Here is a 14143-nt window from a genome sequence, read left to right as displayed (position 1 = left end):
TTCCCCGGCGACGCCGCCTCTCTGGGCAAGTCGGGACGTGTAGTCCCTTCTAGAAGGGGCAGGCAAGTGCGCGGCGGCAGCCCAGCGACCCACGCGCGTGCGTGACGTCTGAGGAGGACGCCGGAAGGGTCCGGTTTTGCAGGTGTTGCCTTTTCCTTCTGCCTTCCGCGGCGGGGCGAGCCCGCGCGGTTCCACGCTGCGTGTAGCGTGACTTGGGGGCCGTGTGTCCCGGGTTAGGGTGGAGGGTGCGCCACTCAGGGATATGAACCCGCCGAAGCTTTAGTTTTCCTGCGACTCCGTCTGCGGGACCCATGTGGGGCATTTTAGCGTCTGAGGAACTCGTAGTTGGAGCTGGAGGCGCTCCTCTCGCCGGGGGATAGCCTTCCTGGGCAATTGACCGTAACATGCTGGATTTCAGCCTGGGAAGTCGGGAGTCGGGAGCCAGGAGTCCCTTCTGTAGACGGAAGAGAAAAGACGTACCCTGAGGAGAAGCGGCCGGGCCAGAAGCAGGAGGTCAGGATGCCTCAGAACACTTTTTTTTTTTTTTTAATGTACTTATTGGTTATAGAGAGACAGAAACATCGATCTGTTTCTGTACGTGCCCTGACCAGGATGGAATGGGCGACCTCTGCGTGTCTGGACAACGATCTAACCAAACCCGTGTTTGTAAAGTCCCTGCTTGAACGCTGTGGCTGCATCATGCTTTTTCCCTGAGACATAATTATAGCAACTACCCTATAGGGAGCTCTCAGGTTTGTAACTGCCCTCCAGCCAAAGGTCACCGAGAACACCCCTACGGTTGAACAAATTTGGGCTTATTGTTTCCTTGCAAGAAGGGGAGACACAAGATGACACAAGACCGTGGGCATCTCGTAAAGAGGGTGCTGGAAGGAATTTACAGGGGTTGGGTTCAAGGAAGCAGACCTGCCCTCCGAATTAGATGCTATTGGGAAGTGGAGGTAGCCTCACTAGGTGATGGCACCGTGGATAGAGTGTGCACGTGGGATGCTGAGGACCCAGGCTCAAGACCCTGAGGTCACCAGCTTGACTGTGGGATCATAGACATGAACCCATGGTTGCTGGCTTAAAGCCCTAGGTCACTGACTTGAGCAAGGGTTTACTGGCTCAGCTGGAGCCCCCCAGTCAAGGCACATATGAGAAAGCAATCAATGAACAACTAAAGTGCCACAACTACGAGTTGATGCTTATCTCTCTCCCTTCCTGTCTGTAAAAATAAAAATTGGAGGTAATTTTATGATGGGGTATTTGTCAATTCTTTTTTTTTTTAATTTATTTTTTATTTATTCATTTTTAGAGAGGAGAGAGACAGAGGACAGAGAGAGAGAAGGGGGGAGGAGCAGGAAGCATCAACTCCCATTTGTGCCTTGACCAGGCAAGCCCAGGGTTTCGAACCGGCGACCTCAGCATTTCCAGGTTGATGCTTTATCCACTGCGCCACCACAGGTCAGGCCTATTTGTCAATTCTTCATCTATAAAAGGAGAAGACCCAAGAGAGGTTAAAGCAGTGATTGGTTAAGCAGCAGGACCTCATGTTAGCCAGGGTAGGGGGGATATTTGGTCTTAAAGTTGGTACAATGTTCTTTTTTGTTTGTAATCAGACATGATTGCAGAGTGGTTTTTGTTTTGGGGTTTTTTGTTTTTGTGAAAGAGAGGCAGATAGGGACAGACAGACAGAAAGGGAGAGAGATGAGAAGCATCAGTTCTTCATTGTGGCACCTTAGTTGTTCATTGCTTTCTCATATGTGCTTTGACTAGGGGGGCTACAGTAGAGCGAGTGACCCCTTGCTCAAGCCAGCGACTTGGGGGCTCAAACCAGTGACCTTGGGCTGCAAACCAGCACCCTTTGGGTTCAAGCCTGTGACCATGGGGTCATGTCTTTGAACCCACGCTCAAGCTGAATGAGCCTGCACTCAAGCTGGCGACCTTGGGGTTTTGAACCTGAGTCCTCTGCATCCCAGTCCAATGCTCTTCACTGCACCACCACCTGGTCAGGCTGGAGTGGTTCTGTTTTTGTCTTGATCCATCATGGGTACAGTGACTTTGAGGTTGGTATCCAATGAAATTGTTTATGTTCAATAAGGCATTGTATCCTAGCTGACAGTGTCAGCCTAGCCCCCACTATTAGGGGCTGCTTTTCTCCTCACTGTGCTTCAGATCACCTAATATGGGCTCTCTGCTTTAGGCCTCAAAACAACTGTGGGTGATAATTTCACAAATATAATTTATATTTAGTACTCCCCATTGAGTACTGGTGCCCAGTCTAAGCATGAACAAATAAAATTAGGTTCCTGCCCCCAAGAAGCTTACAGCTTAGTGAGAATGATACTTTATTAGCCTGTTTTCCAGAAGAGGAAACTGCTTTCATGGCATTGAATAATAATTAGTCCAAAATCATACAGCCAACAAAAGCAGGTAACCTGGGGATCAAAGTCCAGAGTGGATGCCAGGGGCAGCCCTTTACCACCTTGAGGACCAGCATTCATCAGGAGGCAGCACTGCCTCCTCAGTAATCTTTACTGATACCTGTATATACGAGCACTGTTGACATTTTGGGCCAGATAATTCTTTGTTGTTGGGAGCTGTTCTGTGCACTGTAGGAGTTTTAGCAGTCTCCCTGCCCTCTAGATACTACATCAGCGATTTTCAACCTTTTTCATCTCATGGCACACATAAACTACTAAAATCCTGTGGCATGCCCAAAAATACATATTTTGCTAATCTGATCAACAACCAAAAAAGTATATATTTGATTCATTCACACTGGGAGGCTGGACTATTGTCATTTCCTTATTTGACAATCTTAAGGGAAAAGAGGTCAGTGCCCCTTACTAAATAGGTATTATGTATTTTAAAAATTCTTGTGGCACACCATCTGAAAATTGCTGTACTAGATGCCAATGGCACTCTTCCCCTAGCTGTGACAACCAAAAATATCTTTAGACAGTATCAAATTGCCACTGTTGTATGCTTTTTATCTCCTGGGTCTCTGAGAAGTAACAATTTGGAACATGACAATCCCCAAGTTACTTTGAGAAGGCCTTGAAGAGGAGAGAGGAAACATTGTATCCAAAGATCTTTGGAAAGCCTGTTCCACTAGGAAAATGAAGACTGTGAGACAAATGAAATGGGGGGAGGGGGCCAGAGAAAAATGATAGAAGTGGAGAGGAGCTCATAGGAAATCACCCTTAAGTTACTCAGTTCACACTAACAGAGACACCCAAAGTCTTAATAAGGCCTCTTTTATCTCCATCCCCTGTTTGGGAAATGCTGGTGTGCTTGGCAAATAGTCTTGACCACTTTTGTGAAAAGAATTATTTTCCTTTACAGCATGGTGCCAGGCATGAGCTCCCTAACCTGGCTACTTCCAATGGACATTCTTCAGAGTTTTTCCCAAAGGTTGTAGTTCATTTCATAGGAAAAGCCAAAATTCCCTGGGGAGTTGGCAGACAGCTCAGAGCAATGGTGGCTAAGCTTTACCAGGTTTTCCAAGAGATGGATCTACTTACACCAAACTAAGAAGAACATCAACACAAATCATCACTGTATTTTCCTCCATCATTTGTATTTGTCTTTCATCTAGGACTCTCTGCAAAACATAGGCATGTATTTCTTCCCATAACAGTAAGGGAGAGCACTGTGATTTTTCTTGTTTTATAGATACAGTTGCCAAGTTATGGAGTCCCCAAAAGATAATGAGAAATCCAGAACAGACTACTTGAATATTCTGGGCCATTCTTGATGCTCAGCACCACTCCAGGTCTCCAGCTGCCCAACAGTAAGCTAATGATTATAACTTTCAATTATATACTAAACTTCATGTATTCATAGGCCTTAAAATATTCCATATTTGCCTGACTAGGTGATGGTGCAGTGGATAGAGCATTGACCTGGGACACTGAACTCCTAGGTTCAAAACCCCATGGTTGCCTGAACAGGTGGTGGCGCAGTGGATAGAGTGTCAGACCAGGATGCAGAAGGACTCAGGTTCGAGACCCCGAGGTTGTCAGTTTGAGCGCGGGCTCATCTGGTTTGAGCAAAAAGCTCACCAGCTTGGACCCAAGGTCGTTGGTTCGAGCAAGGGGTTGCTTGGTCTGCTGAAGCCCCGCGGTCAAGGCATATATGAGAAAGCAATCAATGAACAATTAAGGTGTCACGACGAAAAACTGATGATTGATGCTTCTCATTTGTCTCCATTCATGTCTGTCTGTCCCTATCTATCCCTCTCTCTGACTCTTTCTCTGTCCCTATAAAAATAAAAAAAACAACTCATGGTTGCTGGCTTGAGCCTAAGGTTGCTGGCTCAGCTGGAGCCCCCAAGTCAAGGCACATGAGAACCAATCAACGAACAACTGACGTGCTGCAACTACGAGGTAATGCCTCTCATCTGTTCATAATGATATTATTCACAGTCTTGTTTTAAAAAGCACTGAATGCGGACTCAAAAAAACCAAGTTTGGAGTTCTTGATTGTTCCTTGATAACTAATGAATCTTGAGCAAGTCACTTTTATACTCATGCCTTAATTTCTTCACCTTTAAACAGGATAATAAAGCCTGCCCAGCTTCTGGGTTTCTGTGAGTTATCAAATAGAAAAACAAAACAACCAGTTTCTCTAAAGATCATTTCTTGAGTATGCTTTTTCCAGTATTCCAGTACTAGTCTCTGATACCTTTTCATATTCATTGTTAGTTTTGTGTCTTATTTCATAACAAAGTACTCCTAAAGATGCCTCAGCAATAACCTGTTACCACTTCAAAGGATAGGTATGCTGAACTCTTTCAATTTGGGCTGCTCGCCTTATAATTTGGTCCTGGGAAAACAGCAAGTAGACAGCCTTTATAAGGACTACTGATGACCTAAGATGCTAATTACTAATGTGGTTTAGCATTAATTGAGGAAATACAAGCTCAGGATTTTCATGTGAGCGTAAGAAAGCTGGTCCCAAATTGGTGGGATAAGAGGAAGCATTAACATCTGCTGAGTATGTACTAAGTGTCGGGCCCTACAGCAGATATGTTTATGCATTATCTCACCTCACAACAGCCTTGTCAATTTTTTATTTTTTCTTACAGTGACAGAGAGAGGGATAGATAGGGACAGACAGACAGGAACAGAGAGATGAGAAGCATCAATCATTAGTTTTGCATTGCAACACCTTAGTTCCTTGATTGCTTTCTCATATGTGCCTTGACCGCGGGCCTTCAGTAGACCGAGTGACCCCTTGCTCGAGCCAGTGACCTTGGGTCCAAGCTGGTGAGCTTTGCTGAAACCAGATGAGCCTGCACTGAAGCTGGCGACCTCGAGTTCTCGAACATGGGTCTTCCACATTCCAGTCCGACGCTCTATCCACTGCGCCACCGCCCGGTCAGGCTATAGTCATTTTATAAACAAGAAAATGAAGCTCAGAGAGGCTAAGTCACCCAGTATCACACAACGAGTAACAGAGATGGGATTCGAGTCCAGGTCTGTGTGACTCTGAAGCTCATACTCTTTCTACTCTGTTACCCTGCCCCTCCACATATGTTTGACTGTTGGTAATCGAGTCACTGATAAATTATATATATTGATGTATATTTGTACATTTATATCACTTATCCTACTTGATTATTGCAAGGAAGATAGGCTGTGTAGGGATGATTATCACCACGTTACAGGTGAAGAAAGAGATAGTAAGAAAACTTAACTTAGCTAATCTCAAACCGACCAAGAAATGTTGACTTGAAAACATATACTGCAATTCTCAGACCCAGGCTGTTTCCACATCAGCCTCATGAGAGTGGAGTTTTACCTGGTTTTGACACTTGCTATGGGAGCAAAAGAGTGAGCATATCAACAGTCTTGCGACCTTTTGTTTACATGGACAGATTAAAGACATGTTCATTTCTATTCTCCCTCATTTCCAAAATCACTGAAATTACAGTAAGTTAATATTTTTAAAGTTATCAATTCATCATGAGGACAAGGGGAATAAGAAAGACAATGGCAAATGAGGGAGATCAACAGATTTTTGGAAGATAGAAAGTTTAGCCGAGAAAACTGAATTCCAGATGCTTGAGAAGGGTATACTAACGAGACAAGCAGTTTTCATATTGCCGGACACTAGAATATCAGGAACTGGAGCCCTGACCGGATAGCTCGGTGGGTTAGAGCATCACCTGAAGCGTAGAGGTTGCCAGTTCGATTCCCGTGTCAGGGCACATACAAGAATGGATTGATGTTCCTGCCTCTCTCTATCTCTATCTCTCTCTCCTTTCTCTTCCTCTTTCACTGAAATCAATAAAAAAAAATACTTAAAAAAAAAAAAGAATGGCCCTGGCTGGTTGGCTCAGTGGTAGAGCGTCGGCCTGGCGTGCGGGGGACCTGGGTTCGATTCCCGGCCAGGGCACATAGGAGAAGCGCCCATCTGCTTCTCCACCCCTCCCCCCTCCTTCCTCTCTTGTCTCTCTCTTCCCCTCCCGCAGCCAAGACTCCATTGGAACAAAGATGGCCCGGGCGCTGGGGATGGCTCCTTGGCCTCTGCCCCAGGCGCTAGAGTGGCTCTGGTCGTGGCAGAGTGACGCCCCGGAGGGGCAGAGCATCACCCCCTGGTGGGCAGAGCGTTGCCCCTGGTGGGCGTGCTGGGTGGATCCCGGTCAGGCGCATGCGGGAGTCTGTCTGTCTCTCCCCGTTTCCAGCTTCAAAGAAAGAAAAAAAAAAAAGAATGTCAGGAGCAGATAACTACAGCAGCAGAGATCTGTGAGGGGCTGAAAAGAGGGGGCTTGGCTGAAAGTCTGTATAAGAAGTTAAACTACCACTTCTCTTCTTCATCCTGCTTAGTTAGGCAGCTACCCCTCCTTCTCCTTGGCAGAACCCTGGGGGTTTATTCTGCGGGGGGGGGGGGGGGGAAATATTGAACAAGAGAAGACTCAGACTGATATACCAGGCATAGCTCAAGATGATAGCTGAGAAGGCTGGATACCACACTGAAAGCAGGGATGAGGTGAATGTTTTTGTACTGAATGATGAAAATCGCTCCATCCTCTTGCTCCGTTTTACTCCAAGAATTCTAACAGCAAGACATATAATCTCCAGGCAGGATAGCAGAGAATTAATTTTGGGAGAAACTTACAGTTGACTAACTTTGGAAGAATAAATACTGAGGGTCTTTCAATAAAGCAAGTAAGTCCCCATTTTTTTTTTTTTTTTTTTTTTTTGCATTTTTCCGAAGCTGGAAACAGGGAGAGATAGACAGACTCCCGCATGCGCCCGACCGGGATCCACCCGGCAGGCCCACCATGGGGCGACGCTCTGCCCACCAGGGGGCGATGCTCTGCCCATCCTGGGCGTCGCCATGTTGCGACCAGAGCCACTCCAGCGCCTGAGGCAGAGGCCACAGAGCCATCCCCAGCGCCCGGGCCATCTTTGCTCCAATGGAGCCTTGGCTGCGGGAGGGGAAGAGAGAGACAGAGAGGAAAGCGCGGCGGAGGGGTGGAGAAGCAAATGGGCGCTTCTCCCATGTGCCCTGGCCGGGAATCGAACCCGGGTCCTCCGCACGCCAGGCCGACGCTCTACCGCTGAGCCAACCGGCCAGGGCCAGTAAGTCCCCATTTTATCATCCTATAATGAAACTCACCAACTGACAAACTTTTCTTGTAAACACAGAGCTTTCAAATACCTTTGTAATGACTCAGTCTTAAATATGAAGGGACAGCAAAGGATCACCAGATAGTTGATTTGAGAGAAACCTTCACTAAGAGAGCATCAAGAAGTGGAAAACAAAAAAGAAAGAGGAAATAGACAATATAGAGAAGAATGCTCTTTAAAAAAACAATAAGCATCCTCTGAGATACAGTATAAAATAGCGCATCTATAAAGCAAAGACAAGATGCTCCAAAAGAGGAAATTAAAAATATAATAGCAAAAATAATTCATTAAAGTATTACTATATACAAATAAGGAAATCTCTCAGAAAATGAAACAGGACAGAAATGGAAAATAAGAGAGAAAAGACAGAGGAGGAATTCATAAAGTTCAGCATTAGGCTATTAGGAAATTCAAAAGAGGCCAGTGGGACAGTGTGGTAAAGATGGGTTTGGGGGGTGTGCGAACCACAGAGGGCCCCAAGAGCCAAAGTAAATTTTATTTTATTCTTAAGTGCAAATAAAGACCATTGGGGGCTTTAAACCAGAGAGAGATGCTGTCATAGGTCTTGGAGAAGTTCCTTTGGAGCACTGCAGGGTGGACTGTAAGGGGGCCGGAGCAACAGACAGCACAGTGGCCCGCCCAGGGTGGTGGGGGTGAAGTGGGTGGACTCCGGATTTGCTATGAAGACAGAACTGAGAGGGACTGCAGATCCACCAGAAGGGAGAAGGCCGATGTGGTGGCTAAACACTGGAGATGCGTGGCATCCCTTAGGGAGAGAAGAGGGCCGGGCGGCGGGGCCAGGTCAGTCTGATGAGGGTGGAGGCCGAGGAAGAGGATTACTGGGGCAGGTGGGGACCCCCCCCCCAGGGCTATTCTGTAGGGCTGAGGCACGTGGGCGGTGGGTAGCGAGTGCGTATGTCTGCTTCATGGCCTCCATGGCTCAGAGTTCCCAGGCAGCGGGAGGACGATGGGACGGGAGTGGGCGACTCGAGCAGCCCCGCTTTTTCACGAAGAAAAGGCTTCAGTGAAGACGGGGGTGCGGGCCGGCCCCTACCACCCGCTCCCGGGTAGCCACCCGAGACACTTGCTGCAAGCAGCCAGAGTGGGATTGCTGTGACCCGTGCGCCTCCTGCAGGTGCCGCCTTTTCCGCAGCGCCTGCGCCTGCCGTGTGCGCAACACGAACTACCGGAGGGACGGGGCTTCCAGGTAGAGGCTCTCCTAGCGACCCTAGGTGCCCCGGAATGGCTGGTGATCTCTCTAGTAAGTGTGTCTTCTTAGGACTGGTCGCGGGCGTGGCTACTGAAGTCGGGCATAGCTTTTCGGAGGCAAGATTTAAAGGAGAGGTGGATTGCACTGCGCTAAAATCTAAATAGTATATGCAGGGTGACTGAGCGTGTGGTTGTTTTTTTAAAGGACCCAAAAGATCCTTTTGCCTTCGCGAGTACACTTCATATCGGAAGTCCAGCAGGCTGCCTACAGGCTATTTCCCGGGTCTGGGGAAAACCTGGTTACCCTGGTCCTACCTAGGGCTGTACTCTTAAAGCAGGGGTCCCCAAACTACAGCCTGCAGGCCGCATGCGGCCCCCTGAGGCCATTTATCCGGGCCCCCGCCGCACTTCCGGAAGGGGCACCTCTTTCATTGGTGGTCAGTGAGAGGAGCATAGTTCCCATTGAAATACTGGTCAGTTTGTTGATTTAAATTTACTTGTTCTTTATTTTAAATATTGTATTTGTTCCCGTTTTGGTTTTTTTTTACTTTAAAATAAGGTATGTGCAGTGTGCATAGGGATTTGTTCATAGTTTTTCTTATAGTCCGGCCCTCCAACGGTCTGAGGGACAGTGAACTGGCCCCCTGTATAAAAAGTTTGGGGACCCGGTCTTAAAGTGTTTCAACAGATCTGACAACTGGAGACAATACTGCCCCCTACCTTTAATCCTGGGAACACCCGAAGATGCCTCCAAATCCAGGGAATGCAGACCACCCCCAGGCGTCCCCAAACTATGGCCCGCAGGCTGCATGTGGCCCCCTGAGGCCATTTATCTGCCCACTGCACTTCTGGAAGGGGCCACCTCTTTCATTGGTGGTCAGTGAGAGGAGTACTGTGTGTGGTGGCCCTCCAACAGTCTGAGGGACAGTGAACTGGCCCCCTGTGTAAAAAGTTTGGGGACCCCTGACCCAGACAGAAAGGAAACATTAAAGAATTTCACCCTTCTAAAGAGCTCACCCCACCTGACCCTCGAGGGAAACTAGAAGGGCTACAACTCCATACTCAATCTCACTGGGCTGTCTCTCCCGGAGGGGTCGGCAGGAAAATTGGGTGGCTGGTTGTGACTGGGTGATGCCATGGGTCCCTACAGACAGAAAGCTCTGCCTTAGGAGGCTCCCAAAGGTGCCACTTTTGCCCAATCATTCCTTTCTCCCAGGGATCCCCAGAGGTGCAGGGCCTGGGAGGGGTTTCTCCCACTCCCAAGCTAAATAAACACTGACCATTAGTCCCCGGGCATTTTTAACTGTGACAGCTCCCAAGTAAAGAGCAGGGGTTAGGAATCCTTCCTCCCTCACACCCTCGCTCTGTCAAGTAGTAACCAGCTAGTGGGTTGGGCTTGGTGATCTGAAAACAGAAGGAAACCACTTAGGAGTCCAAAGGCCAGAAAGGGAAGTTCTAACACAATACTGCCACTGGATGACAACTACAGGAATTGTTAATTAGAGAAGAGACCTCAATAGAAGAATGAACAGGAAAGAATCAATTATAGGCCCCAACAGGAAAGTATGTACATTGCATCCTGGAGAAATGGACTACCCCAACTCAACCAATGAGAAACCATCACCTCCCTGAAATCTCACCTTTCTCAATGGACAAAATTTTATTCAGAACAACCTCTTCCAACTTCCTCTTTCTCTGGAAAGTAAGGTTCCTTTCTTTTCCTTCATTTGTTGGACTTGGCTCTAAGGCTTTATGGTTATGTTTTGCTTGTCCTCATTTTCGATTCTTTGCTGTTCCCAAATAAACCCCTTTTTACTGGTAAAATAACTTTCTTTTTTTTACAGGGACAGAGTCAGAGAGAGGGATAACCAGACAGGAACGGAGAGAGATGAGAAACATCAATCATCAGTTTTTCCTTGCGACACCTTAGTTGTTCATTGATTGCTTTCTCATATGTGCCTTGACCGCGGGCCTTCAGCAGACCAAGTACCCCTTGCTCAAGCCAGTGATCTTGGGTCCAACCAAGCTGGTGAGCTTTTTGCTCAAACCAGATGAGCCCGCGCTCAAGCTGGCAACCTCGGGGTCTCGAACCTTGGTCTTTCCACATCCCAGTCTGATGCTCTATCCACTGTGCCACCGCCTGGTCATGCATAACTTTTTTTTTTTTACAGAGACAGAGTCAGAGAGAGGGACAGACAGGAACAGAGAGAGATGAGAAGCATCAATCATCAGTTTTTCATTGACACCTTAGCTGTTCATTGATTGCCTTCTCATATGTGCCTTGACCGCAGGCCTTCAGCAGACCAAGTAACCCCTTGCTTGAGCCAGCAACCTTGCGCTCAAGCTGGCAACCTCGGGGTCTCAAACCTGGGTCTTCCGCATCCCAGTCCGACACTCTATCCACTGCGCCACTGCCTGGTCAGGCATAACTTTTACTTTTTTATTTTTATTTTTTTTAATAATTTTTAGTCTTTTATTTTTTTTATTTTTATTTTTTTATTTTTTATTTTTTTGTATTTTTCTGAAGCTGGAAACGGGAGAGACAGTCAGACAGACTCCTGCATGCGCCGGACCGGGATCCACCTGGCACGCCCAGCAGGGGCGATGCTCTGCCCCTCGGGGGCGTCGCTCTGCCGCGACCAGAGCCACTCTAGCGCCTGGGGCAGAGTCCAAGGAGCCATCCCCAGCGCCCGGGCCATCTTTGCTCCAGTGGAGCCTCAGCTGCAGGAGGGGAAGAGAGAGACAGAGAGGAAGGAAGGGGGGTGGAGAAGCAAATGGGCGCTTCTCCTATGTGCCCTGGCCGGGAATCGAACCCAGGTCCCCCGCACGCCAGGCCGACGCTCTACCACTGAGCCAACCCGCCAGGGCCTAGTCTTTTATTTTTAATTTATTTATTCATTTTAGAAAGGAGAGAGAGAGAGGAGAGACAGAGAGAGAAGGGGAGGAGGAGCTGGAAGCATCAACTCCCATATGTGCCTTGACCAGGCAAGCCCAGGGTTTCGAACCGGCGACCTCAGCATTTCCAGGTTGACGCTTTACCCACTGCACCACCACAGGTCAGGCCATAACTTATATTTTTAAGGTGAACAGTGAGTAGGCAGTCCTGGATTATTGGGGCCCATCATCTAAAATGTCCCAAGCTGTTTCCTGAAATTTCATTCTTAGATTCTCTGAGCCTCTGAGAAACTGAGTGCATTGTATCTTTGGAGGGACTCTGAAAGGGGAGCACCTGGGATACTGTTTTAGGGAAAGAGGGGATAGAGGTGAGAGCAGGGTCCTTGAGGAAGACCCAGCCAAGGTCAGGGATCACACAGAAACTCCCAGCACCTTGAACTGCAAGGGCTGCAAATGACATCATCTACTTGAACTGCCAGTAAGGAGACAAGCCGAGACGCCACCTGTTGGTGCACCCCAGCAGCTCTTCCACAAAGGAATCACTAAAAGAAACAGGAAGTTGCAAACTGGCATATGGTGATCTCCTCCCCCCACCCCACCCCACCCCCCGCCGTGAGAGGAAGGAAAGCAGAGACAGACTCCTGCATGCCCCTTGACTGGGATTCAACCGGCAACCCCACTAGGGGGCGATGCTGTGCCCATCTGAGGCTGCTGCTCTATTACAACTGGAGCCATTTTTTAGTGACTGAGGCAGAGGCCCTGGAGCCATGTTCAGTGCCCGGGCCAACACACACTAATAGAGCCATGGTTGCAGGAGGAGAAGAGAGAGAAACAAGAGGAGGAGAGGTGGAGATGGGGTGCCCTTGCCAGGAATTGAACCCAGGACATCCATATGCCAGGATGATGCACTACTGAGTCAATCAATCAGGGCCAGCATATGGTGATTTGTGTGTGTGTGTGTGTGTGTGTGTGTGTGTGTGTGTGTGACAGAGACAGAGTCAGAGAGAGGGTAGATAGGAACAGACAGGAAGGGAGAGAGAAGCATCACTTCTTCCTTGGCATATTAGTTGTTCATTGATTGCTTTCTCATATGTGCCTTAAAGGGGGTGGGGGAGGCTCCAGCAGAGCAAGTGACCCCGCACTCAAGCCAGCGATCTTGGGGTTTCAAACCTGGGTCCTCTGCATCCCAGTCTGATGCTCTGTTGACTGTACCGAAGCTGGAAACGGGGAGGCAGTCAGACAGACTCCCGCATGCGCCCGACTGGGATCCACCCGGCATGCCCACCAGGGGGCGATGCTCTGCCCATCTGGGGCATCGCTCTGTTGCATCCAGAACCATTCTAGTGCCTGAGGCAGAGGCCACAGTGCCCGGGCCATCTTTGCTCCAATGGAGCCTTGGCTGTGGGAGGGGAAGAGAGAGACAGAGAGGAAGGAGAGGGGGAGGGGTGGAGAAGCAGATGGGCGCTTCTCCTGTGTGCCCTGGCCGGGAATCGAACCCGGGACTACTGCACGCCAGGTCGACGCTCTACCACTGAGCCAACCGGCCAGGGCCAGCACATGGTGATTTTTAAAAGGCCTGTGTAAAAGAAAGATTATAAGCCCTGGCCAGATAGTCGCTCCTCTGGTTAGAGCGTTGTTCCATGATCCAAGGTTGTGGCTCCTATCCCCAGTCAGGACACATACAAGAATCAACCAATGAATGTATAAGTAAGTGGAACAGCAAATTGATGTTTCTCTCTCTCCCTTCCTCTCTAAAAATCAAATTTAAAAGTTTTTTTTAAGAAACATTTTTTTTTAAAAAAGGAGGGGGATATTCTAGAGGCTGAGACAGAAAAATATGGAGCAGTTGCCTCCGCCCTGACAGCTAGCATGCATCTCTGCCCTTGGAGGGAAGGACAGTGGGGCTCGAGGGCCAGCACAGCTGGAACCACCTCCCCTGGCCCGCTTGTCCACTGGCAACCTTCCATCTTTCAAATTCCTTTAAACTCCCTCCCTTCCAAGGACCTTGTCCCAAATGAAGACCCAGGTTGTGCCTGCAGTGACGCAGCCAGTATGGACAAACCTCAGAACATTGCGCGGCTAGTGCAGGATCCGCCTGGATCGAGTACACGAAGAAGATGGGTGTTCCAGGTGAGGCTTGCCAACACACTTCTGTGCACGGGACAAGTCTGTTTCTCTTGGCTTCCTTTTACTTGTCTATTAATGGGAAAGCTCCTGCTATTATTCCTGCTGTTCTTATTATAAATCTGAGATAGTGATGTTTCTTGTGTCATAAAAAATATTCTTGTTTTGGCCCTGGCCGATTGGCTCAGTGGTGGAGCGTCGGCCTAGCGTGCAAGAGTCCTGGGTTCGATTCCCAGCCAGGGCACACAGGAGAAGCGCCCATCTGCTTCTCC

At 48.5% G+C, this 14143-nt stretch overlaps 1 long non-coding RNA gene across 1 annotated transcript; it reads left to right on the top strand.

The window, feature by feature from the left end:
• Positions 1-72: 72 nt before the first annotated feature.
• LOC136309137 (uncharacterized) lies at positions 73-14043 on the top strand. Its single transcript, XR_010726235.1, has 3 exons — positions 73-513; positions 3679-3796; positions 13749-14043. It is a non-coding gene; the product is annotated as an uncharacterized lncRNA (long non-coding RNA).
• Positions 14044-14143: the final 100 nt, after the last annotated feature.

This window comes from Saccopteryx bilineata, chromosome 6 (assembly GCF_036850765.1).
Source record: "Saccopteryx bilineata isolate mSacBil1 chromosome 6, mSacBil1_pri_phased_curated, whole genome shotgun sequence".
Lineage (NCBI taxonomy): Eukaryota > Metazoa > Chordata > Mammalia > Chiroptera > Emballonuridae > Saccopteryx > Saccopteryx bilineata.
This window is presented reverse-complemented; position numbering and strand designations above follow the sequence as displayed.